Below are 26,989 nucleotides of genomic sequence, written 5' to 3'. Positions count from 1 at the left end.
TGGCCAGGCCCTGCCAGGACCAGCCCTCAAAATGGCCCACACCCACATTCCAAGGCCCCAACAACACCCCAAAAAATCGAAAAACACATAAAAATCACCACAATCCAATGCCATCCATGCCCTCAATGATGTTTACATTCAAAACACCCCACAGAAAGACTTGGTCCATGCACCACTGAGTACCCCTGGGCATAATGGATGAACGCAAGGCAAAATGGGTGCAGGTCTGACCACACCGCCTGCCTTCAAAATGGGCCCTTGACCCCCACCACATGGCCAGGCCCTGCCTGTACCAGCCCTCAAAATGGCCCCCACCTACATGGCCAGGCCCCAACAACACCCCAAAAAAATCATAAAACACATAAAAATCACCACAATCCAAAGCCATCCATGCCCTCAATGATGTTTACATTCAAGACACTCCACAGAAAGACTTGGTTCATGCACCACTGAGTACCCCTGGGCATAATGGATGAAAGCAAGGCAAAATGGTTGCAGCCCTGAGCACACTGCCTGCCTTTAAAATGGCCCCTTGACCCCCACCACATGTCCAGGCCCTGCCAGGACCAGCCCTCAAAATGGCCCCCACCCACATGGCCAGGCCCCAACAACACCCCAAAAAATCGAAAAACACATAAAAATCACCACAATCCCATGCCATCCATGCCCTCAATGATGTTTAAATTCAAGACACCCCACAGAAAGACTAGGCCCATGCACCACTGAGTACCCCTGGGCATAATGGATGAAAGCAAGGCAAAATGGGTGCAGGCCTGAGCACACTGCCTGCCTTCAAAATGGCCCCTTGACACCCACCACATGGCCAGGCCCTGCCTGTACCAGCCCTCACAATGGCCCCACCCACGTGGCCAGGCCCCAACAACACCCCAAAAAATCGAAAAACACATAAGAATCACCACAATCCCATGCCATCCATGCCCTCAATGATGTTTAAATTCAAGACACCCCACAGAAAGTGTGGAGAAGCGTGGCTCAGTGGTTAGAGGCAGCAAACCCGGAAGCTGAGATCAGCCGTGGACCAGGGTTCGATTCCTCGGCGGGTCTCGGGCTCAAAAATTCCACGGACTCGACAATTCTCGCTCCGGTGCCTACTCAACTCACGGGGTCACACTCTGCGACTCTGGGCAATAGCTTGCTTAATCTCCACTACGGCCCCTCGCGGCAGGATGCCTGGCTTTCACCTTGTGAATACCCTGCCGGGGTATCTCACAGGGGAATACCAGGACGGGTTCCCTAAGCAAGCGCCTTGAGACCCCTGGGTGATTCGTGCGCTATATAAATCGAAATACATTTACATAAATTTACATTTACTAGGCCCATGCACCACTGAGTACCCCTGGGCATAATGGTTGAAAGCAAGGCAAACTGGCTGCAGGCCTGAGCACACTGCCTGCCTTCAAAATGGCCCCCTGACCCCCACCACATGGCAGGCCCTGCCTGTACCAGCCCTCAAAATGGCCCCCACCCACATGGCTAGGCCCCAACAACACCCAACAAAATCGAAAAACACATATAAATCACCACAATCCAATGCCATCCATGCCCTCAATGATGTTTAAATTCAAGACACCCCACAGAAAGACTTGGTCCATGCACCACTGAGTACCCCTGGGCATAATGGATGAAAGCATGGCAAAATGGGTGCAGGCCTGAGCACACTGCATGCCTTCAAAATGGCCCCTTGACCCCCACCACATGGCCAGGCCCTGCCAGGACCAGCCCTCAAAATGGCCCCCACCCACATGGCCAGGCCCCAACAACACCCCAAAAAATCGAAAAACACATTAAAATCACCACAATCCAATGCCATCCATGCCCTCAATGATGTTTACATTCAAGACACCCTACAGAAAGACTTGGTCCATGCACCACTGAGTACCCCTGGGCATAATGGATGAAAGCAAGGCAAAATGGGTGCAGGCCTGAGCACACTGCCTGTCTTCAAAATGGCCCCTTGACCCAACCACATGGCCAGGCCCTGCCTGTACCAGCCCTCAAAATGGCCCCCACCCACTTGGCCAGGCCCCAACAACACCCCAAAAAATCAAAAAACACATACAAATCACCACAATCCCATGCCATCCATGCCCTCAATGATGTTTAAATTCAAGACACCCCACAGAAAGACTAGGCCCATGCACCACTGAGTACCCCTGGGCATAATGGTTGAAAGCAAGTCAAACTGGGTGCAGGCCTGAGCACACTGCCTGCCTTCAAAATGGCCCCTTGACCCCCACCACATGGCCAGGCCCTGCCTTTACCAGCCCTCAAAATGGCCCCCACCCACATGGCCAGGCCCCAACAACACCCCAAAAAATCGAAAAACACATAAAATCACCACAATCCAATGCCATCCATGCCCTCAATGATGTTTACATTCAAGGCACCCCACAGAAAGACTTGGTCCATGCACCACTCTCTGCCCCTGGGCCTACTGGCTAGTGAGGCTTTACAGGCACCCCACAATTTAAAAAACAACAACATATAACAGTGAGCTAAAATTCCATGACATAAATGAGAATTAAGTTTAAAAAAATCACAGAAACAGTTGTATCATGCACCCATGACTAACCCTGGGCCAACTGGATACTGTGGCTAGCTACCCACCACAATATATATTTTGTTAAAGTTGTGAAAAAAGTTTTAGAACTGGAGTTGCGTCAACTGCAATGCCCCAAACAAACAACACCAACTTACTTATAAAATCTCAAGTCCAAAAATGATCCAAACTCTAAAGTCCAAAAAGTCCTCAAATACAAATATCCACCAGCAGCCACAAAAAAGTAATCCTTCCAGCTCCACAGCCAAATGAAAAGTGACCAGGACATGGACAAAGCACTGGGAGGAGCCTGCTAGACAGGAACAGGAAGTTGGAGACTCTGGAGCACTTCCTTCCTCCCATCCCACCCCAAAAAATGGACTTCTGCACCAAAAGGTGCAGCCAAATGTCAATCTGAGGAGTTATTCTGATCAAATTCATCATTTTCACAAGGTTTATGCTTCCTGCGGTGGATTTCTTGTGCAGAATTTTCGGGAACGCGAGCTGTTCAAACCTCCCGTCGGAAGTCAGCTGGCCTTTATGACGCACTCGCGTTGTCAAACTCTCGCCGTGCAAGATGGCAAGCCGCGATAACGTAAATGCGTTCGAAAAACTCTCGCGCGATCACGCAGCCAGATCGAAAATGGCGCAGCACACGCAAAAATCAGGAGAAAAACAACTCGCGGACTCAGAATCACGGTAAGTCAACGCTGCGCGCGCTATATTGTATTTTTCAAGCGCGACAAAGCAAAATAATTCGTAGCTTGCGAATTTGCGGATTATTGGGTTAATTCGCGCAATTCTCGGATCACGAAATCGTCAAAAATTGGCAAATTCGTCCGCGAAACGGATTTTACGCCCATGCTTAATTCCTGTGAGCTGGGTGAGACACATACTGGAGGAGGAAAAGCCAGGATCTACAGTACACTTCAAAAGGTGCTCACTGATTCAGTAAGATGTCACTGGAAAAGGATGTGGGCGAATCTCAGGAAGGAAATATGGATGATAAGAGATTCATAAAAAGTAGGGCTGGGGACCTGGGATAACCTTTTGATGCTCATATCGTTATTGCTTGCATTGAGATGCGAGCCTCTAGTCACCCCCATGGTCTGTGTGGTGTGGCAGACTGCTTTCTGGAGGACAAGTATGCCAGAGGAATGAGCACTTCAAAAGAAAGCAGACTCAAACTATAAATCACATTTGGTGTGTGGAAATTCACTATAAGAGGAGGAAACTGAGCCCCTAAAACTGTCAGCTATTAAGTAGCCAGTCACCTTCTATGAGGAGGAGAAGCTCTCCAAGACTTCTGCCTGTCATGAGGACTGGGGGACAAAGCCTGCCAATCTCCCAGCTTGGTGAGGGAACACCACACAAATAAATCCATGACCACCTGCCACTGAAGTCTGAAGCATTAGTGCCTAAATGTTTGCCATGCCCAGTGGACCCTGTGAGGAAGAGGACAGGAGAGCTCTGGGGGGGGAATGAGGTCCAGTGGAGATCCTGGTGAGTGAATCCATGTAGCAGGTGTGATGTGACGGCTGCTGCAATTATCGAGTTGTCGCCCATGTGTAGGTACCGGTGAACAACTCTTTATGCTAGAGGGGGTGACCATGAAGTTAGCTGTGGTTGCACTGACTGGGCCAAAGTCCATGTGCACAGTGAAATCAGCTAACCCATATGCCAGATGGGGCTGCTGGGAAGAATCGTGCTATGCCGATTGGGCCATAGCCCATGTGTGAAGTGTGACCCCAATGCCAGAGTGGGCTGCCATAGAAAGGACATAACTACTGGGTCGATCAGGCAATGTATGGAGTAAGGTCTGCGACTTCATATACCACAGGGGGCCTCTGTTAAGAATGAGGGACATTGCCTTTTTTTAGGTCCCATAAAGATAAGAGGACACCATAGTGAACTGTAGGTCAGCGAACACTGATCAGAACCCAAGCGATCAGGCTCTGAAAGACTTTTGACTGTTGAAAGGGTTGGGGAGGGACTCCTGGGGCTTGGACTACTAATGGGGCTTAACCCCTTGCGTGCTCATGACTAGGTGAGATAGGGCATTGGCCCCTAATCTGCCCCTTCGGGGGGGGGGGCAGAAAGCCCACTAAACACCAGGGATTTGTCTTTGATGTTTTTTTAGGGTGGGGGCTGCCCGAAACGGGCACGCAAATGCCCCCACCCACCCACCACCATTACAGCCTTTCTGCCCCCCCCTGGGGGGCAGATGGGGTACTGGCCCCTAATCTTCCCCATTCGGGGGGGGCGGAAAGCCGACTAGACACCAGGGATTTTTTTAGAAAGTAAAAATAAGGGTGGGGGCTGCCCAAAATGTGCATGCCCATGACCCCACCCTCCACAATCATTAGAGTCTTTCGCCCCCCTCTGGGGGGCAGATGGGGCATTGGCCCCTGATCTGGCCCTTTGGGGGGGGCAGAAAACCCACTAAACACCAGGGATTTGTTTTTTAAAGTTTTTTTTTTACGGAGGGGGCTGCCCAAATTGTGCACGCCAATGCCCCCGCCCACCCACCACCATTACAGCCTTTCTGCGTCCCCGGGGGGGTATTGGGGGCATTGGCCCCTAATATGCCCCTTCAGGGCGGCAGAAAGCCCACTTGACACCAGTGATTTTTTGGGGCAAGTTTGAATTAGACTGTGTGCTGCCCAAACTGGGCATTCCATTCCTATACCCCCTCGCCTCAAAAAGTACAGCCTTCCTGCCCCCCTGGGGGGCAAATGGGGCAGTAGCCCCCAATCTGCCCCCGGGGGGGGAAAGCCCACTAGATGCCAGGGTTTTTTCGGGCAAATTTTAATTAGGGTGGGGGCATTGGCATGCCCGTTTTGGGCAGCCCCCACCCTAATTAAAATTTGCCCACAAAAATCTCTGGGTCTAATGGGCTTTCTGCCCCAATTGAGAGGCAGATGGAGGCATTAGTCCCAAATCTTCACCCCCGGGGGGGAGGAAAGCTCACTAGTCATGAGGGATTTGTTTGGGGCAAATTTTAATTAGGGTGGGGGCTGCCCAAAATGGGCATGCCGATGCCCCCACCCCCTCCCCCACAAAAATTACAGCCTTTCTGCCCCCCTGAGGGCAGATGGGGCAGTAGCCCCAAATCTGCCACCCCGGTGGACAAAAAGTCCACTAGTCACCTGGGATTTTCTGGGGGCAAATTTTAATTAGGGTGGGGGCTGCCCAAAATGAGCATCAGATGGGGCAGTAGCCCCCAATCTGCCCCCGGGGGGCAAATAGCCCACTAGACGCCAGGGATTTTTTTGAGCAAATTTTAATTAGGACGGGGGCTGCCCAAAATGGGCATGCCAATGCCCCCACCCCCCGCCCCGCACAAATTACAGCCTTCCGGGGCAGATGGGGTAGTAGCCCCCAATCTGCCCTCCCGGGGGGACACAAAGCCTACTAGATGCCATGGATTTTTTGGGCAAATTTTAATTAGGGTGGGGGCATTGGCATATTGTTTAGGCACCCCCCACCCTAATTAAATGTGCCCCAAAAAATCCCTGGCATCTAATAGGCTTTCTGCACCCCCTGAGGGGCAGATGGGGGGCATTATCCCCCAATCTGCACCCCCATGGGGGAAAAAGATCAGTCGTTGCCAGGGATTTTTTGGCAGCAAATTTTAATTAGGGTGGGACTGCCCAAAATGGGCATGCTGATGCCCCCACTCCATCCCCCGCATAAATTACAGCCATCCTGCCTCCCCTGGGGGGCATATAGGGCAGTGGCCCCAATGGGCCTCCCCGGGGGGGGAGAAAGCCCACTAGATGCCAGGGATTTTTTTGGGCAAATTTTAGTTGGGTGGGGGCATTGGCACACTGTTTGGGCAGTCCCTACCCTAATTAAAATTTGCCTGAAAAAATCCCTAGCATCTAGTGGGGCTTCTGCCCCCCTGAGGGGCAGATGGGGCATTAGCCCCCAATCTGCACCCACGGGGGGAAGAAGCTCACTAGTCACCAGGGATTTTTTAGGGGCAAATTTTAATTAGGGTGGGGGCTGCCCAAAACGGGCATGCCGATGCCCCTACCCCCTCCCCCGCACAAATTACAGCCTTCCTGCCCCCCCTTAGGATGGGGGCATTGGCATACTGTTTGGGCAGCCCCCACCCTAATTCAAAATTGCCCAAAAAAATCCCTGGCATCTAGTAAGCTTTCTGCACCCCCTGAGGGGCAGATGGGGCCGTTAGCCCCCAATCTGCACCGGGGGGGAAGATCACTAGTCACAAGGGATTTTTTAGAGGCAAATTTTAATTAGGGCGGGGGCTGCCCAACACCCCCTCCCCCACATAAATTACAGCCTTCCTGCCCCCCTGGGGGGCATATGAGGCAGTAGCCCCCAACCTGCCCCCGGTGGGGAAAAAAAACCACTAGACGCCATGTATTTTTTGGGCAAATTTTAATTAGGGTGGGGGCATTGGCAAACTGCTGGGGCAGCCCCCACACTAATTAAAATTTGCCAAAAAAAATCCCTATCATCTAGTAGGCTTCCTGCCCCCCCCCCCCCTGCGGGGCAAATGGGGCAGTAGCCCCCAATCTGCCCCCTCTGGGGGGAAAAAGCCCACTAGACGCCAGGGATTTTTTTGGGCAAATTTTAATTAGGGTGGGGGCATTGGCATACTGTTTTGGGCAGCCGCCACCCTAAATAAAATTTGCCCCAAAAAATCATGGGCACCCACCCTAATTAAAATTTGCCTAAAAAAATCCCGGCCAACTAGTATGCTTTCTGCCCCTCTGGGGGTAGATGGGGGCATTAGCCCCCAATTTGTACTCCCGGAGGGGGAAAAAGATCACTAGTCGCCAGGGATTTTTTTGGGGCAAATTTTAGTTAAGGTGCGGGCTGCCCAAAACGGGCATGCTGATGCCCACCCCCTCCTCCACAAACATTACAGCCTTCCTACCCCCTTGGGGGGCAGATGGGGCTCTAGCCTCCAATCTGCCCCCGGGGGGCAAAAAGCCCACTAGACGCCAGGGATTTTTTGGGGAAACTTTTAATTAGAGTGGGAGCATTGGCATGCCCGTTTTGGACAGTCCCCACCCTAATTAAAATTTGCCCCAAAAAAGTCCCTGGCATCTAGTAGGCTATCTGAACCCCTTGAGGGGCAGTTGGGGGCAATAGCCCCAAATCTGCATCCCGGGGGGGGGGAGAAGATCACTAGTCGCCAGAGATTTTTGGGGGGCAAATTTTAATTAGGAATGGCGGGTGCCCAAAACGGGCATGCCGATGCCCCACCCCCTCCCTGCAAAATTTACAGCCTTCTTCCCCCCCTCTGGTGGGCAGATGGGGCAGTAGCCCCCATAGATGCTAGGGATTTTTTGGGGCACATTTTAATTAGGGTGGGGGCATTGGCACACTCTTTTGGGCAGCCCCCACCCTAATAAAAATTTGCCCCAAAAAGACCTTGCGTCTAGTAGGCTTTCTGCATCCCCTGAGGGGCAGATGGGGGCATTAGCCCCCAATCTGCACTCTCGGGGGTAAAAAGATCATTAGTTGCCACGGATTTTTTGGGGGCAAATTTTAATTAGGGTGGAGGCTGCCCAAAATGGGCATGCCGATGCCCCCACCCCCTCCTCTGCAAAAATTACAGCCTTCCTGTCCCCCCTGGGGGGCAGATGGGGCAGTAGCCCCCAATTAAGCATGGGCGGATTTTGCGGATCCACGATTTGCGGATTTGCGGATTTACGGATCGTGGATCCGCAAAATCGGCGGATTTTGCGGATTTGCGGATCCGCGGATTTGGGGCGGGGCTTCCATGTGAGTGTACATGCCTCTTGTGTGTATAAAAGGTCAGAGACCGATCAGAGCAGCAGATGAAGATACAGAAGCTCCTGGCCACAGGAACAGCACGAGGATTGCGCTCGTGAAAGTCAAGGATGCAAAGGCCTCTGTCCAGCATCACAGCTGATTTTCGATGGTATATTTGGGAAGAAGGCACATCTGCCCAGCCTTGACAACGCTCACGATTGTTTTTGGGCTGATGAATGAGTCACTGAATTTAAGCTTCAACTAGGGCACATGCTTAATTGATATCTGTAAGTGCCTCCGGTTGAGGTTTAATTTTTGTGCCAGGACCATCGTGCCAGAATGAACCCTGCCCTTCATATTTATTCAAGAAGACGCCACCGTTTTGTGCCATACCTCTACTCAACTAGAGTACTTTCTACTGGATAATCAGTAAGTGCTACCTCGTTGGGTAGATGTATAGTGCTTTTACTACACTACAGCTGCCTAAAGTGCCAGAGAGTTGTCTACAGCGACTAGGTGTGTGTTACTATGCAATCCCGCCGAAGGGCGCAGGGGTCCCTTGAGTGAGCTGTCCATCATAGTGGGTAAATGGCGGGAAGACGGTGCACACCGCGAGTGTGTGGGCGGGGCCAAACGGACGGGGCTTCCATGCGAGTGCACACGCCTCTTGTGTGTATAAAAGGTCAGAGACCGATCAGAGCAGCAGATGAAGATACAGAAGCTCCTGGCCACAGGAACAGCACGAGGATTGCGCTTGTGAAAGTCAAGGATGCAAAGGCCTCTGTCCAGCATCACAGCTGACTTTCGATGGTATATTTGGGAAGAAGGCACATCTGCCCAGCCTTGACAACGCTCACGATTGTTTTTGGGCTGATGAATGAGTCACTGAATTTAAGCTTCAACTAGGGCACATGCTTAATTGATATCTGTAAGTGCCTCCGGTTGAGGTTTAATTTTTGTGCCAGGACCATCGTGCCAGAATGAACCCTGCCCTTCATATTTATTCAAGAAGACGCCACCGTTTTGTGCCATACCTCTACTCAACTGGAGTACTTTCTACTGGATAATCAGTAAGTGCTACCTCGTTGGGTAGATGTATAGTGCTTTTACTACACTACAGCTGCCTAAAGTGCCAGAGAGTTGTCTACAGCGACCAGGTGTGTGTTACTATTCAATCGCGCCGAAGGGCGCAGGGGTCCCTTGAGTGAGCTGTCCATCATAGTGGGTAAATGGCGGGAAGACGGTGCACACCGCGAGTGTGTGGGCGGGGCCAAATGGACGGGGCTTCCATGCGAGTGCACATGCCTCTTGTGTGTATAAAAGGTCAGAGACCGATCAGAGCAGCAGATGAAGATACAGAAGCTCCTGGCCACAGGAACAGCACGAGGATTGCGCTCGTGAAAGTCAAGGATGCAAAGGCCTCTCTATCCAGCATCACAGCTGATTTTCGACGGTAGACTTGGGAAGAAGGCACACCTTCCTGGCCTCGAGCACCTGCTTTATTTTATCTATTAGAGCTTCCTGTTGAAGCTAATTTAGTAACTATTTTAGGATGGCGCTGGCAGCTTGCCGGCGCCATCGTAAAATAGTTACAACAGGCCAGCAAGGCTTGAACTTTTGCCCCCGGAATCCGCCGCTCGCGGATTTGAGAATTCGCGGTAAATTCGCGGGAATTCGCAGATCGCGAATTTACCGAAAATTCGCAAAATCCGCGAGCGTAACAGATTTTCCGCCCATGCTTACCCCCAATCTACCCCCCCCCCCGGAGGGTGGAAAAATCCCACTAGATGCCAGGGATTTTATTGGGCAAATTTTAATAAGGGTGGGGCATTGGCATGCTGTTTTGGGCAGCCCCCACCCTAATTAATATTTTCCCAAAAAATCCCTGGCATCTAGTAGGTTTTCTGGCCCCCTGGGGGGCCAATGGGGGCATTAGCCCCCAATCTGCCACACCGGGGGGGCAAAAAGCCCACTAGTCGCCAACAATTACGCTGGCATTTTTGTGCGTGGGGTGGTGGCTGCCCAGAATGGGAATACCAATGCCCCACATCCCCAAAAATAGCCACAATGTTTCTGCCACCCTTGGGGGCACATCGGTCAACACCCCGATATCCCCCCGGGCAGCAGAAAGCCGATTAGGCACGGAGTTGTTTTTAGCAATATGCCTACCTATGGATTTTAGGCCCTAGCGGCACATAGGGAAACCTAGCAAAATCTACATTTTTGAAAACTATACACCCAGGGGAATCCAGGATGGGGTAACTTAACTGGCTCTCACAAGGTTCTGTTACCCAGAATCCCTTGTAAAACTTAAAAAATTGTCAAAAAAACAAATTTTCCTCACATTACTGTGGTGGAAAGTTCTAGAATATGTGTGGGTCCACAAAATTCCACCCACCCCGTGTTCCCCAAAGTCTTCAGAGGAAAATGGTACCTCACTTCCGTGGATAGGCTTAGTTCCCGCGACAGGCAAGGGCCCAAAACCTATTGAGGCAACATCAAAATAACCTATCACAAACACAACCTGGTTTTGCATGGGGGTCCCATGAGTTTTTGGTCCGGGGCTCGGTAGCCATCTTGGGAAACCTGCCTAACTCACACATTTCCGGAAACTAGACAACCGGGGGAGACAAGCGAGGTATGGCTTGCATGGGTCCCCCATCAATCTTCTACCCAGATTCCCCTGCAAACCTCAAATGTTGTCAAAGAATGCACTTTTTTCTCACATTTCTGTGTGGGAAAGTTCTGGAATTTGCGTCGATCCACAAATTTCCTCCCATCCAGCATTCCCCCAGGTCTCCCGATGACAATGGTACCTCACATTCGTGGGTGGGTCAAAGACCCACTACAGGCAAGGGCCCAAAACCTATTGAGGCGACATCAAAATGACCTATCACAAACCAACCTGGTTTTGCAAGGGGTCCCATGAGTTTTTGGTCCGGGGCTCCGTGGCCATCTAGGGAAACCTACCTAACCCACACATTTCTGGAAACTAGACACCCGAGTGAGTCCAGCGAGGTATGGCTTGCATGGGACCCCATCATTCTCCTACCCAGAACCCCTGCAAACCTCAAATTTCGCCCAAAATTTTACTTGTTTCTCACATTTCTGTTTGGGAAAGTTCTGGAATCTGCGTGGATGCAAAAATGTCCTCCCACCCATTGTTCCCCCATGTCTGCTGATAAAAATGGTACCTCATCGTACTGTGGACACTTCAAAATTAACCATAGCAAAACTACCTGGTTTTGGGGGTGGGGCACGTGAGATTTTGGCCCCGGGCTCAGCTTGGGAAAGTACCAAACCCAAACATTGTTGATAACTAGATACCCGGGGTAGTCCAATGATGTATGGCTTGGGTGGATCCCCCAACGTTTCCTTACCCAGAATTCCCTGTAAAGCTCAATTTTAGGTGAAAATAATCAGTTTTTTCACATATTTTTGGTTCAGGAAGTGTGGCATCACCAAGCTCACACAAATTTTCTAACACCCATCGTTCCCCCAGGTCTCCCGATAAAAATGATGCCTCACTTGTGTGGGAGGCCCAAGTACCCGCGACATGCAAGGAGACAAAACGTTTTGAGGCAACATCAACATTGCCTATCAAAAAAATTCTTGGTCCCTTGCCTGTTGCGGGTACTTGGGGCTCACACAAGTGAGTCATCATTTTTATTGGGAGACCCGGGGGAACACTGGGTGGTAGGAAATTTGTGTGACCCAAGTGATGCCACAACTTCCCCACACAAAAATGTGTGAAAAAAGTGATTTTTTTCCAGCTAAAATTGAGATTTGCGGGTGATTCTAGGTAAGGAAACGTTGAGGGATCCACGCAAGCCATACCTCCTTGGAAGTCCCCTGGTGTCTACTTTACAGAAATGTATGGGTCTGGTAGGTTTCCTTAGATGGGCGCTGAGCACGGGCCAAAAACCCAGGTGACCCCCTGTCCAAAATCAGGTTGTTTTGAGATAGGCAATTTTGATGTCGCCTCACTATGTTTTGGGCCCTTGCATGTCGCACGTACTTGTGCCTCCCACACAAGTGAGGCACCATTTTATCAGGAGACCTGGGGGAACGCTGGGTGGTAGGAAATTTGTTTGAGCCCGGTGATGCCACACTTTCCCACATAAAAATGTCTGAAAAAAGTGGTTTGTGTCAGCTAAAATTGAGGTTTGCAGGGGATTCTAGGTAAGGAAACGTTGGGGGATCCATGCAAGTCACACCTTCCTGAAATCCCCCGGGTATCTACTTTTCAAAAATGTATAGGTTTGCTAGGTTTCCCTAGGTGCGGGCAGACCTATGGTTCAAAAACTACAGCTAGGCCCTTTGCCAAAAAAGGGTCATTTTTCACTGCTAAATTGAGGTTGACCACGTTGCATTTTGCGCCGTTTCCTGTCACAGGCACTAGGCCGACCCACACAAGTGAGGTACCGTTATTCCTGGATCCATGCAGATTCCAGAACTTTCCACCACAGAAATGTGGGGAAATGTGTTTTTTTGTCAATCTTTAGGTTTGCAAGGGATTCTGGGTAACAGAACCTGGTGGGAGGCATTCAAGTCACCCCATCCTGGATTCCCCTGGGTGTTGACTTTTCAAAAATGTATAGGTTTGCTAGGTTTCCCTAGGTGCCGACAGAGCTAGGGTTAAAAAACAATAGCTACACACTTCGCCAAAAAAAGGATACATTTTCATTGTGAAAATGTGGCGTGCTCACGTTGGGTTTTAAGCCCTTTGCGGTCCTGGACACTATGCCTACCCACACAAGTGAGGTACCATTTTTATTGTGAGACTTAGGGTAATTCAGATTTGTAAAGCAACTGTTATTACCTATTGATTTTTAATGCATTTCTACCTTCCAAATGAAAGACATTGTGTAAAAAAGAAGTCATTTTGAAAAATGATCAATAATTCTCATGCTAGGATGAGTATTCCCTATTTTTGAAAATGTGCAAATATGTACTGTTTCTAAACTCTATAATTTGTTCTCATTTCAGAAATACATAGGTGTCTTTCATACCGTTTTTTCCATGTATACATTTTCACACAATAATTGCTGGATACCCGGTACATAATAAAAAGCCATTGCAAATTGCTACTCAGTTTTTGAGACTGGGTAAGTCTGGTTCTTGGTAAACCTACATGTCCTATATATCCCCACAACCAGGAAGGTCCAGCGGATGTAACGGTATGTTGCTTTCAAAGAGCTGTCATAATTACAAGAAGTTACAGGTGAAAACGTTGACACAAAAGGCTGTTTTTTTCAACAAATTTTCAATTTTTCCTATATTTAACTGTTAGTTTCTATAAAGAAACCTTGATGGATCTACACAAATGACCCTTTGATGAATTCCAAATTTTATCTATTTTTCTGAAATGTATAGCTTTCCAGGATCCATTATTGTTTTCACACCCATTTCTGCCATTAATTGGAAGGAGGTTGAAAGCACAAAAAATAGCAAAAATAGGCTGTCATTCCCTAAAAGCTGGGAAAATGGTAATTTTAGCCCCACAAACCCTTTTTTGATAACATTTGCAGGGAAAAACCCAAACGCTTTCATTTGCAGCCCATTTTTCCCATTTATCAAAAAGAAATTGCTGTATTTTGGCTAATTTCTGGGACCCCTCCAGGGGAATCCACATCCCCTGGGTACCTTTAGAATCCCCATGATACTGGAAGAAAAGGACACAAATTTGGCATGGATACCTAATGTGGTAAGGGGCCTAAGCGTGCACTACCCCAAATAGCCGATAAAAGGCTTAGCACGGGGGGAAAGGCCTAGCAGCGAAGGGGTTAACCTAAATGTCTCCAAAAGTGAATGGGGAATGAACAGTACCATAAGTGAGATATACTGCACAGTGACATCACTGAATATCCCATCATCCATGTACACAGGAAGTGACATCATTGGATTTCCCATCCATCCATCTGCACTAGAAGTGACATCTCCGGTTTTCCTCCAAAACGGTTTTTAAAAGAAGAGGCCAAGCAAGAGGATTAATTTCCATCCTCCATCTGCGCAAGCAGTGAAAACACTGCTTTTCCCATCATCCATCTGCACAGGAAATGAGGTTGCTTCTCTCCACTTTCAGGACCTAATTTATAACTGGGCTAATCCCAGTGCTTGGAACCCTGATCCTCCCACCTCCCGCTACAACCACACTGTGACCCTCCATTTACTTAACCCTGGCCTCTACTCCACACGCTGCTTTCTTGCAACACCACACAACACTGAGGGAGCATTCCCCTGCCTTTCCTATACGTTTTCAAGCACTTACCTACACCTAACACTCACCACATTGACAGCACCCCACTCTCTCACACTCACACAGTCCTGCAACCACACACACAACACTCCACATGCACATGTATGCTTTTGAACACCTGTGCACAGTCCAAACACACCACAGAGAACAAGGACCTGCTGCACGACAATACCTCTGAACTACTTTTCCTCATTGAACCTGACTGAACCCTGCATCAGCACCTGATAACCACCTGCTCCCCAGCTACAAGATTGCCAGGCAAGACAGACCTTACGAGCTGGGAGGCAGAATAGCCATCATCCACAAGAAACACCATCAGCTGCACCACATCCATGGACAAGGTCATCCTCCAACATGGAGCGCCTGTTATTCAAGCTCTATGTCACTGCCAACTTTACTCTATGCAGACCAACTTCACTTCCTCCATCGTGGACTTCAATGCACCCCTTGCCCTCAATACTAGCAATTACTTCCTACTTGGAGACTTGAACTTCCACCTAGAAGACCACGCTAACCCCAGCTCAAGAACAATCATTGAAGACCTTGGAAGCCTGGGCCTTATCCAATGAGTAAAGAGACCGATCCACATTACTGCACACCTCCTGGACCCTATTTTCACCAACTTAAACAACATCCAAGTTGACAAACCCACACCAGAGCCATAGATCGACCATGCCCTTGTCAAGTTCTACATCCCTGTCTGTGTCCAATGCACACACATTATCACCAGGCCAATATGCAGAAAAAGGAACAGCATCAGTGACAAGGACTAGAACACCGCTCTCAACACCCACCAACCTGAACACAGCAACAAACTCCCCAAAGCCATCAAGTATATCAACCATAGGATCACATTCTGCACTGACTCTTCAAACACAGCAATGCAACAAGATCCACACTCCAGGCCATTTGGTATATTGAGAAACCCAGACTGATGAAACACCACTTTAAACAACTGGAGCACAAATGGAGAAGGAGCAAGAACAATGCAGATAGAAGCACATTCAAACCCTCCCTAAGGTGCTGCAAGCAAATGAACTGGACCACCAAACGTCCCACTCTGTTGGACTGCGTGGATGACAGCACCTACAGAAATAAAGAAATCTTCGCATTGTGAAAGATTCCACCTTACCATCTCAATCACCCTGATTGCAGGACCTCTGCAACAATCTCTTTCAATTGTTCAGCAACAAAATCACTACCATTTAGAGCAAAGTCAGCCCTCAACTGACCTGACAGACCTCCCCAAATACCTCCTGATCTAATACAAAGAACTGATGCTAACCACATGGCTTCCCATCACCCCAGAAGAAACCACCATCACAATGAAATCTATCAACTCAGAGGTCCCATCTACCCTCTGCCCCCACCACGCCTACTCCAGAAGACAGCAACCCATCTGCACCATGCTCACACCCTTTCTGAATTCCTCCACCTCTTCCTCAACATTCCCAGATGCTTGGATACATGCAACTGTTCTCCATTACCCTAGAAACTCTTTGCGGACCCTTCAACACTGACCGATCTTCTTGCTACCATATCCCGGCCTGGGTCTTAGAGACAATCATCAAGAGACTACTCACCAAATACCTCAATAACCACCATGTCCTTGGCACCGCTCAGTTTGGTGTCCGACCCACCCACAACATGACATCCATGTGACTTTTGATAGGGGAGACAGATCGATCCTCTACCCCCTCGGTCTCTCTGCTGCATTTGACATAGTCTCTCCCCCATCCTTATCTAATGCCTAGGCAACATTAAAATTCAAGAACATGCACTCTGATGGATCTGCTCATCCTGACTGAAAGAGCTCAGTCAGTCAGCTTGGCATAAACCTCGGATACTAGTGACCTCATCTGCAGGGATCTGAAAGATCCTCCCTGCGCCTGCCCGTCTTTAACCCATACATGATCTCTATAGGCAGCATTAACTCTCATGACATCAACATCTTCTCTTATGCCGGCAACATGCAAATCATTCTCTTCCTCACAGATAAGACACCTAGTACCCAGATAAAGTTCAATGCATGCATGACTGAAATCTCCCACTGAGTGAAGACCACCTCTCTAAACCTAAACCATGGTCTAAAGCAGCTGGACTAAGGGAACACCCTGTATGTCTGGCTAAATAAAAAAAACTCACCAGAAGGTTGCTCTCCAGCTCCCATGCCACACTCGCATCACACCACACCTGTAGGAGCTCCCCTTCACAAACAAGCACAATTCAAACTTCTCACACACTTTCAAGGCCCAATATACCTCAACAATACCTCAGCAATTGCATCAGCTTATACAAACCTTCCAGACACCTCTGCTCATTCAGACTACAACTTGCGCAAAACCCCTGCATGTGCAATACCAGATCCGGTGGTCAAGCCATCTCCTACATGACTCCAAAAGCATGGAATGACCTGCCGCTACACATAAGAATTTCCCCCTCATTTCTAGAATTCTTCAAGGAGCTGAAGACCTGGCTTTTTGAAAAGCCCTGCTAGCCCCAAGGTGTGGCTAGACTCACACCTGCTCAGTGCCGGGATACACTTGTGGATAACAGTGCACTCTAAAGATTTGCATAACATAAAATAACATAACCCAATGATCTGATTATGGAAAACTAGAGCCCCAACCTCAGGGTACTGTGTGCATTGTTTGAGCATGTTGTATTTTTCTTTGTGGCTATATATAAATGCTCCCTTTTTCATAAAAGCAAGAGTTGTGAGCCTGTGTTCAACCTCTATACCTACCCATCCCCCTGAGAAACCTTGGACTACAAACCCCCCGCTATTAGTGGGAGTCAAGTGCTGAAGGGGTACTTTGCTCATGATCAGGACCTATAGTAAGTCAGGCTTCAGACATGAGAAGTAAAAGGCCTCCAATCTTATGGTTGGACCCAGTAGCTCCTGCTTCCCCTGTGGACCTTTGAAAGGAGGGTTGACAATCATTAATTGTCCATTTGAAGGGGATCACAAAATGATCCTCCCAATAAGATTTTAGACAGTGTTCAATTTACAACCTCGTGGAACTGGCTACAGACACATTGGTGAAGGCCAGCAATGGAAAGCCGACCTCCATTCCTGCATTTAGATTTCCAAACAGGAAACTTTTTTTGAAGCAGCGCAAGCTCATTAAAAGGTCAAGACAAGGACTTTTTTTTGGGGGGGTGAGTAAAAAAAATGTTTTACTTACAGGCTTGTAGGCTTCATCTAAAACAAAATTGAAAACAATCTATGAAAACTTCGACCCCCAACCTCCTGGAAACAAACTCAGCAGAATCATCTACCTCACCAACACCAACAAAATCTCACTAACCACAGGGGAACAACTCTAAGGGCATACAACCACCACCATCATGGACTTATTCCACTCGGGTGCACCCCAGGGATCCCTGCCCCCACCACATGTTCAACCTGGGCAACAGCACCATCAGCAAGGAACTCACCACTATCATAAAAGCATCCATTGCATCAGCCTTCTTCCTGGAGTGATGGAAACATATGAAAGTCGAATGACTTCTCAAAAAACCCACTCGGACCGCAAAGACCTCAAAAACTACTGCCCCATCTCTCTGCTCCCATTTCCAGCCAAAATACCAGAAACATCAGTAAATGTCCAGCTCACTACCCACCTAGAAATCAACAACCTACAGGACCCCTCCTAATCTGTTTTTCAATCACAGCACCAAAACCACCCTGATTACGGCCACAGATGACATCAGGACTCTCCTAGACAGGGCAGAAACTACTGCTCTGATCCTCCTCAATCTGTCTGCAGCATTTGGCACTGTGTCCACCAGACCCCCCTGCACAAACTCCACCAAATGGAGATCCAAGGGAAGGCCCTCAATTGGATCGCGTCCTACCTCTCTGGACAAACTCAAATTCCCAACTCCCACCCTTAAACCCTGACCCAAAAAATATTATCTGCGGCATCCCAAAAGAATCCTCACTAAGCCCAATCCTATTCAATACATACAAGCCCTTTTTGGCCATCCTGGTCAGATCCTACAGCATGAACATCATCTCCTATGAGGACAACACTTGACTCATCCTCTCCCTATTCTCAGACCCCACCAACACCAAATCTAACTTCAACAAGTGCAAGACTAGAGTCACAAGTTGAATGCAGAACAGATGCCTCAAACTAAACATAGACAACACAGAAATACTTATCTTTGGGAGCAGCAACTCCCCATGGGATGACTCCTAGTGGCCAATGGAACTCAGCCCCTCACCCACACCCACAGAGCACCCAAGAAATTCTGGAATCCCACTTGACAGCGGGTTCTTGATGAGGAAACAGAAAATGCCGTTTAGTACTCCTGCTACCTCACCTTGCTCATTCTCCGGAATATCTTCAAATGGCTCCCCATCAGCGTTAGACGAACCGTCACCCAAGCCCTCATTACTAGCTGTTTGAACTACAGCAACTCCCTCTATGTGGGAATTGCTTCTCAACTGCAGAAAGACTCCAGACCATTCAAAACGCTGCAGCAAGGCTTGTCCTTGTCTTTCAGAGGCAGTCCCACATTATCCCTTCCTCAAGTGTCTGCACTGACTCCCCGTCAACAAATGGTGCCAATTCAAACTGCTCACCCACACCTACAAAGCCTACACATCAAGGCATCAGCATAACCCAACCACAGGGTGAATTTCCACCAGCGTACCTGTAATCTACCATCCGCATCCCTCTAGATGGCTATCTCGCCCAGCATTCACAAGAGTGGCTGCCATGCCTTCTCTAGCCTGGCAGCCAGATCCTGGGCTGGCCTCCACCTCTGAACAGCCCACACCTTACAAAAATCTGAAAAAAATGTGCCTCTTCGACTAATCAACTCAGAAGCAGCACCCCACTCTCCCCCCCCATCCCCCCTCCAACGCTTGGATACCCTCACAGGAGATAAGCAGTGCTCTACAAATCCTGTTTGATTGGCTAAAATTATTTGGGCAGCCGGCAGTTGTGCTCTGGGCCACTGGCAGCTTCCTCTGAGATCACCAGACATGATTTCCAAAGGTGAAGCTGTCCTATGCATACAGGTTTCCCTTTCTGAATTACCTGCCACCCTAATTTGAAGGTAAGTGACCGAACATTGGTTTGTAACCACAATTGTTGTGATAAACCTTAGATATTTTCCTCTACGACTTGTAAGTAGGAGGGTTCACTCACTCTTCTATTTGAGATTCAGATAGGGTTGAAAAGCCATTTATGAATCAGAAATACATGTATGACTCGTAAATGAACTTTTACAATGGAAAACCATTTGATTTCACGAATAACATAATACAAGAGTCAGGATTAGTATACCCATCTGATCATCGAGGCTTTTTTTAGGGACTGGAGAAGCTAGATACCGGCTGTCCAGGGTACAAGTGAAGCATGCACACATGCTGCCCCAAAGGATACTTCTGATTACTCATACTTCGGGCTTCTTGTTCACTTGTTTTTTCTTCTGTTTTCTTCAGCATGAGGAAGTTAGGGAATCATTCTTATCTCTTACAAGACATTTGAGGTTACTTAAAGGTGTGCAATTCTAATTTTAAGTAAATATATTCATTTCAGGTAGATCTGTTTTTTTATATTCCAACTAGGGAGATTGCAGACCAATCCCTGAGACACCTGAATGTTTAGAAAGCGTTTGGGTTTCTGCAAACGTTCACCCTCAATCAATCATCTGAGTTTATAGAGCACACAGCTTCCTCAACAGAGGTTTCCGGGCGCTAAGTTGCAGATTCGTGGTGGGGGTAATACGAGGGTCGATCTAAGGCAAGCTGAAAAGCCAGGGGGCAGATTTACAAGCCCCTTGCGACACATTTACGCCGCTGTTACGTCACTTCTGTGAGGCAGCGGCGGCGTAAACCATGCGCCATGTTGCACCGTATTTACAACGTGACGCATCTAGGGAGATTATGTCACATTGTAAAGCCCTGCGCCACATTAAACCTGGTCAGGTTTAATGTATGCAGGGGGGGGCGTTCCATCGGAAAAAGCCTCGGAAAAGTGACGCAGTGAAATCTACAAGATTTCACAGAGTCACTTTTCCGACGCCGCTGCGTCAAAACCCTTAGCCTGCTTGAAGCAGGCGTAAGGCATGACGCAGCATGTTAGGTATGGGCAGCCACTGAGCCTTGCTGGAGCTGCGTCGCGCTTGCGATACGACTCCAGCAATGCGCCGCCCTTACGCCATCAGATGTGTTAGGCATCTGTTTATCCTTGCGATGTAAATGCGGTGCTTCTGTGGTGGCGCAACGGTGAACTTGAGTGAAGCATCTTACCTGGCGCATCCCTGATGATATGCAGGGATGCGCAAGTCCTTGTAAATCTGCCCCCAGATTTGTAAGGCCTTCCTAAAGGCCTGTTCTGATTCCATCATGCGGAGGTGGGGGCACATAGCATTCCCGGGTTTTTCAGTTTTCACTGTGAATGCTCTGCCCCCTATCCTGGCCTTAATGAAGCGGGAAACCCTGAGCAGTCGCAGGTGATTTGATCTCAGGGCCCGGTGTTGTTGGTATCTTTGCAATCTTTTGCCTCAAATAGCCCGCAACAGGAGGAATGCTTGAAATGCCATGAAGGACATCCCCTAAAAGTGTGTGTCATGTGTACTAGAATTACAAATTGAAATCCAAACATTACTGGACATCATTATCTCTCTATTGCACAAGTAAATAATTACATTAATAAATATAACATCCATTCGCTTTAGTGATTGCCATGCGCTATTAAAAAATATATTTATTTTCGCTTTCCTGTGGGAGCTTTGGTCCCTCGGTCAGTAGCAGCCTGTTAAATATTCATTACAATTGCATTTCTTTGATTGTATCCATTTTGATCAGACAGCCTCATATAATAATTGAGTCACTATTTCATTCGGAGCGGAATTAAAAAAAATAGAATATATTAAAGAGAAAACATGTCTAAGAACGGATTGCTGGGACTGTTTAAATCAGGATTACTTTTATATTTCATCCAGCTTGTTTTTGAAAAGTAGATCATTGATGGGAAAATCTAACATACTAGCCTGGGTTTGGAAAATCAATATGCATTTCTCTCAGGGGTGAGCCCGGTGTTTATCCATTACAAGGGCATTTACCAGTCTTTGAATCACAAAGATCAGAGGAAAATGTGCTTTATTTTTGCAGCAGACTAACTGTAAGTTCAAGGCACAGCTGCAATAATTACTCTTCCTCGTTCTTCTGTGTTTCATCCCAGTCGCTGATTACTTAGAGCATCCCTGAAGGGATAAGGCAAGACATTAAAGATGGCATTATCCTTTGAGATGGCATACATTGGCAGATCAGTGATGCGGCTGGCAGCGCCTTACTGCTGGGCAAATGTGTGCACTTGCCTAATATGGCTGCCATTATCCTATGTCCCTGTGGGAGTTATGTGTTATGAGGCCAAACACGAGAGAAGAAGGACCTAATGACATCTTTGGTAAGCACAGAAAATTACATTACACTGTTTGAAATAGCTGTGGGCTAAATAAATATTGCTGCTGGAAATAGAATATTGTATATGTACATCAAAGTCCCCATAGACCTAATTAAAAGTTTGTTGACCATCACTCGAAATTAAGTTGGGTGGTTGAATTACAGTTTATTGCACCGTCGCCAGCAAACATACGCTGGCGTGGATGGAGTAAACAGCTAGCAGATGCCACTCTGCTGGATTAGGGTGTAGTTGAAATGCCACATGTTCCCATCGTTACGGATTCACTCAGAAAAGCAACAATAAATCCGCCGATGCATATATTAGTGGTGCTCAATTGTACATTTGTGACGTTAAATGTTTTTCACTTATGTACTTTGCTTACTGGCCAACCGATTTCAGGCCGTAATGGCAAATTAAAGATTCGTTGGTAGAATACAAATGTACTGTTACACAAATAAACTTAGCGGTGCATTCATTATGCTTGCAGATGTACACAGTGGGTCCCCTCTGCCTGAGGTGTAAAGTATGCATGCACTGGTGAATGTACGTGCATTACAGTGTTGGCAACCGCAAGCCTGCTGTGACGTTAAAACTCATGGTTCATTGTTACTGTTATACTGTTTATTTTATTTTTCAGTTAGTTAAAACCATAACAATATACCAAATTCTAATATTAAAAGTTTGCTACACATAAAAAAATTGCATCTCTATAAAAACATAAAATCTTAGAAGATTATACAATTGTAAAGTACTTTCCAAATTATTAACATGATTTAACATTCAGTGCATGCTCATGAATTCGTAGAAATTTAATCAATTTACAATTCATTTGGGGGTCATTGGAGTCTGGTCCACATATGATAGCTCTCCTGCACGATCTTATGCCTCTGTCCTGAAATGCTCGCCGCAATATTGTGGTTCGCGCTAGTTGCAATGTCTTACAGTGACATACAAGATGAATGAGGTCTTCTTTTTTATAACCACAATGCCAGCAATTATCATTTTCTTTTGGTTTCCAGTGAGGGGCTTCCGCAAGAGTAGGGAACTGTCCGAACCTTAACGTTATTAATTTCCTCTTTACGTAAATGGAATAGGTGGAGTCTAGATAGGCCGCTTGTTTCAAGGTTTGATAAGTATTAATCAGTGTCCACAAGTGACTTCTTGTTCGAAAAAGATCTTTATCGGTCAATAATGAGTGGAACTTTGCAACTTTATTTATTATTAATTTGAATACTTGGTAAGGCATTTGTTTACTCCACAGCTCCCTTGTATATGTCATCTTTAAGGAGTGTTCAAGAAATTTGTATGCTGGTGAATATTTATCTTGATCCATTTCCTGCCATAAGGATTCATTAAGGCCGTTTTTTTTTCTATGTTTTGTTTTATTTCATACCATACTTCAATATTTGTATAGAGCCTTCCCAATGTTTCATTCATTAGCCCAAACTCCAAGCGCATTTGAGCTTGTGAGGCAGTCTTCGGAAGTAGAAGAACCCTTTTGTAAATGCGCGTAATTAGACTGTTTAAGGTTTCTGCATCATTTCCATGCATTGCAGCACTGGCATATGATAGTGTTGGCAGTGCTTTGGCTGACATTACCGTTAACAATGGTTTCAGAGACGGCTCCTTCCAACTTCTTTGCAAAGGTTTTGAGGGCAAATGTTAGGGCCCCTTCTCGTTGTTTCATGTATTTTTTCTGATCACGAAACAAAACTTTGTCATCAATATAAAAACCCAAATATTTATAGCATGATACCTTCTCCAACAGATTTCCCTTTAATCTAATTTGTTGAGTCGTGGCTGTGCAATTTGTAATAAGCATCGTTTTGGTTTTTGTGAGATTTAACTCCAGGTTATTTGCCGACAGAAATTCGGAGAGCTCGTTTAGTAGTCTTGTCAGGCCCACCTGAGTCAAACTTAGGAGAACAATATCATCTGCATAAGCCAGATGCGATAAATGTAGTTTTCCTAATTTGGGTGAATGGGTTAATTCCATCTAGCTGTCTTGAAAGGTCTGAAATAAATAAATTAAAAAGGTGCGGTGCTAATACGCACCCCTGCTTTAGCCCCATATTGGTGTGCACCTTCCTTGATAGTCTGGCTCCATTTCCAAGTTTCGTGCGTACCCAGGTATCTTTGTAAAACAATAGTAGACCTTTCAATATCCAGTCAGGTATGCCCCAGGATTTTAATTTGGAACACATTAGTTTCCGATCGACACTGTTGAAGGCAGCTTTAAGGTCGATGTAACACAGATGAAGATCTTGTTTTCTGTTTTTACATCTTTCTGCGATCAACGAAAGCGACAAAATATTTGTAGTTGTTCCGATACCCTTCCTAAATCCAGTTTGATTGATTGGTATTAGGTTACAAACATTAGACCATTCAGCTAGTTCTTTAAGGATTAATGAGGCAAAATATTTGGCTTCAACATCCTGTAAGGTGAGTAGCCTATAATTTTTGGGATTCGATCTATCCCCTCCTTTGTAAATTGGGGTGATGTTTGATCCTTGCTAGCTTTCTGGAATTTGATTGAGTAATTCTACATCAGCATATAGTTTCCCGAGTATTGGGCTCCAGTACTCCGAGTCATATTTAAAAGTAGCCTGGGGAGGGCCATTTGGACCGGGTGCACCGTCGCTTTTGCCTTTCTTTATCATGTTGGTTATTTCTTCTGTTGAGTAGTTTACTCCAGTGACCTGCAATTTCATTCCTTTTTCACTAGTGGACCTCTCAGTTGGAAAATAAAGGTTGTCCATATCATGGGGTTGTTCTTCTTTAAATTTATCCTTAAGGAATTTAACCCACTCCTGCTCCTGTATATGCGATGTTAGAATATTTAGAGGTCTCCTCAAGTTGTTCATTGACTGACAGAATTTATTTAAATTTGAGTGTCTTAAGTCATAAGTTAGTTTTGTCGAGAAACTCTCTGTTTTCTCTTTGTTAAGTTTCCATATTCTTCTTTTGAATTGTATTCGCATTTGATGGAATGCAATCCAGCCTACACCCTTGGATTTATCTTGCCGCAGTTTCCTTTGAGCTCTTCTTAGTTCATTTTTTAATGTTTGCAGATCTTTTGGTAGATTTCTTGTCCGGTCATTTCTTTGGATCCTAATTTTTACCACTTTCATAGTTTTCGCTAGTTTATCTAGCAATAGCGACCAGGCTTGTATTCTGCTAATAGGTTCTGTGGTTTCCTCGGCCAGGATGCTCTTTATTGTTAAGAATACGTTTGTTTTATTCATGTTTGACCATTTCCGGCGTCTTAGATTAGCAGAGGTAATTTCGCCCTCAGGCAAGTTGGTGGGTTGATGTCTTGGTGTGTCTAGATTGAAGATGACATGCTGTATTGAGTGATCACTCAAAGGGGTAAACTCTAAGTAGAATCTAGCTAATACCAACAATAAGGGAAGAGTTACAAGTGAGAAGTCTAACGTTGAATGACCCCTTGAGCCATAAAATGTTTTTTCAGGGGGACGATCTTCATCATTTATTCCATTGAGGACTCGCATTCCCTGAAATTCAATATCTGTAACTAGTTGTTGGCCAATACGATCCGTACGGTTGCTCCCCATGCTATCTTGCTATGGTACACACCAAAATGAGTTCTCTGAACTTAGAAGATCATCATCATCTGGTGTGGATATCAAGTTCGAATTAAAATCGCCTGTTACAATTATATTCCACGTCCGGTCTTCACAATGTAGTCTCGATATTGTTTTAATTAAAAGGGCGTTTTTCTTTCTTTTTACTTAAGCCTTTGGTTGTGTATAATAATTAATTAATCTTATCGTTTTAGTTGTATTTAAATTACTATCTGAGAATTTTACAATTTGTATACTGGGGTCTGGAGATTTCAACTGTTCGCTTGCTATTTTTAATGCTGTCGATAGGTACACAGACAAACCTCCTATAGCCCTACCGTAGAGCTTGCTTTTTTCCGCAGGTACTGGGTAGTGAACGTAGCCAGCTATTGGAATGACTTCTTGCGACCAAGTCTCTTGTAGGGCTATATTGTCACAGTCTGCCCACTCCTTGAGTGGGATGCCTTCTTCAAGTAATCGCCTGGCTCCTGCTATATTCCAGGATATCATGTGTATTGCATTTGACTCCGAAATAGTGACTTTAGCTCCTTTATGTCATACACCTTGATTGTTCAATATACTTGGTAGCCAATTCCAAACTTCTTGCTTTGTGTCTCTTAACCCATATTCTCTTTTTATTGACATTGCGGAGGTCTGAGCTGTATCACTCATGCCTTTTGCATTACGTAGGACCGAATATGTCTTTTCCATGTGTTTTTTATACTTTGTTACCCTGTATATATCCTGCCGCTCCGTTTCTCTCAATGGGAGTGGATAACACGGTCTTGCAGGTTTTTTATTTGAATGCCCCAGGCTGAGAATTGTTTAGAGCTACCTAGTATTAGCTGTGCTAATTCCGGCGTCTGCCACGTTGTCAATGTTAGTTCTTTTGATATGTAGATCTCTCTTGGGAGAAATTGCACTGCAACTAGGTCCGACGTGTTTATGTGTTTTAGTTCCTCTATTTCAGCCAGGAGCTTCAGGATGTTGCCTCTGTTTAGAATATCACAGCTTCCCTGCATTTCATATTCCGGTATCCATATCAACTGATGATCTACCTGGTCTTTGGTTGTTCTTCCTGTTACAGTATCTTTATCCTCCACTTCCTTAATCTGGGTTTTGACTTGGTTAGGGATGCAGACACTAAATTGACCGCCTTCTGAATTATGATCCCTGGTTTGTATAGGATTTTGAGGCACTCCTAGGAAACATTGGATGTCGTCTTCTTTTGCTATATGGCATTTTAAGGGCCTCGAATTTGCTTTCTCAGCATATGTAATTCTCCTTGCTTTTGACTTCCGGTCGTTAGAATCAGTAGGTTTATAGGTTACCGCTAAAGCCTTCTGTTCTTGGATGCTGGGTAGATTGGCTTGCTTTACATTAACTTCCCTTTTTGACACAATTA

This window comes from Lissotriton helveticus, chromosome 5_1 (assembly GCF_964261635.1).
Source record: "Lissotriton helveticus chromosome 5_1, aLisHel1.1, whole genome shotgun sequence".
Lineage (NCBI taxonomy): Eukaryota > Metazoa > Chordata > Amphibia > Caudata > Salamandridae > Lissotriton > Lissotriton helveticus.
This window is presented reverse-complemented; position numbering follows the sequence as displayed.